Here is a 1706-nt window from a genome sequence, read left to right as displayed (position 1 = left end):
GTGTGTGTGTGTGTGTATATTTGCATGTGTAGAGATATATGTCTCTATACTTACATAGAGTAGGATCGTTGACAAGACATAGGAGTGCTTAAAAACTGAAAAGCAGAGTAGACTTTTAAATATCTTATTTCAGATGTGACACTGTTTGAAATGAAGAAAGATTTTGTAAAGACATTTATTTAACAGTGACAAAAATCTTATTGGAAAATGACAAACAATAAAAGTCATTTTTTAACAAGTTATTTATCTTCACCAAGCGGGTTCATTCATAAGAACTATATTCTGTAAAAATGGACGACCTTCCACTAATATCGTACGTTTGTAGTCTTTTTTTTTTCTAAACACTTTTATACAAGCGCAGACAAAGGTGTCTCCGGTTTCTTTTTTTTTTTCTTCTTCTGTTTTGTATCAAACTTTAAAGGGACTTTAACGGGTGTAACCACTTGTGGCTTCAGAGTGCCCAATCTGTTCATACACCATAAATACAGAGTAAAGACCGGCCATTAGTTATGTCCACTCTTGTCCAGGACGGCTCAAAGGTTAGAAGATCCTCGAGTATTCCTTTCCCTGTGAGGTGTCAAGCGCTCGGACCTCAAGGGCTCTTATCGTAGCCAACTCTCGATCCCAGAGCCTTTGTTGTCGAGAGGCAGTCATGGCGTTATTGGGACTTCATTGTTCCAAACTGTGAAGAGTTTAGCTGTGGCCACATTTATTAGAAGAGACCGCTTGGTTAGTTCGCTGATTGCAGTCTTCATGACAATTAGAAGTTGATTATCTCGTAAACTATTTATTCCCCTCTTGGGGTGAGGGTCAGGGGATCGGGTGAATAATTTGCATGTGTGCTTTGGTTTTTAGTAGGTGCTATTGTTTGTTTTCTGAGGTTGGGAAGGGCGTTGATACCTGGTATGACAGAGCTAAGGGAAATGCGTTTGTCATAGCCTGTTTAACGTGAAATACTGGATTTTTTATAAACAATATTATGTGTAGCTGGAAGGTTCCACCAGATCACTTCCATCTGCTTTATGTACAGTACTTCGAGAAAAAAAAAGTTTCAATTTTACAAAAAAGTCACAGAGCAGTCGAAATTCTTAATAAGTAGGATGGACACTAGTCACAACAGAACAATGAAAAATAAAAAGAATTACAGTCGAAAACAACTTATTAGGTTTCTGTAAAACTTACACAGCAGCAACATATTTTCCAAGAACAAAATGATGTTTACTTTAAACATTTACATAAAACAAAATCAGTAGAAGTGATACTGTGTCAACTAAAAACAAAAACAAACACAAAAGAAAAACAAACAAGTCATGACACGAAAATCAACAACAGTAAGAACGTAAATCAAACTAGTCCTACAAGATCCATTCTGCGTTTTTGCTTTTCTCAAAGCCTGTCCGGTCGTCTCTGAACCTCCCCTTTTCTTTGAGTAACCAGAACCCTTTGTTGAAAGTTACCCGACATACACCCGCACCATGCCTAATACCTAACACTAGCGCTAATCCGTCCGTTTCGAGAACTCTTATCCCACTCTCATCTCTTGTTTGGCGAGAAACTCGAAACTTCTCGCATTCTACGAAAACAGAAAAGAACTGAGACCACCCTCCCACCCTTCACCTTTTCACGTGCTTCTGACAAACACACAGACCACAGCCACCACCACCACCACCCCTTCTCTTTTAACTGTCTCTGTCACCCCCGTCTCC

The sequence above is a fragment of the Aplysia californica genome, unplaced genomic scaffold (assembly GCF_000002075.1).
Source record: "Aplysia californica isolate F4 #8 unplaced genomic scaffold, AplCal3.0 scaffold00697, whole genome shotgun sequence".
NCBI lineage: Eukaryota > Metazoa > Mollusca > Gastropoda > Aplysiida > Aplysiidae > Aplysia > Aplysia californica.
Note: the sequence above shows the minus strand (reverse complement) of the source record.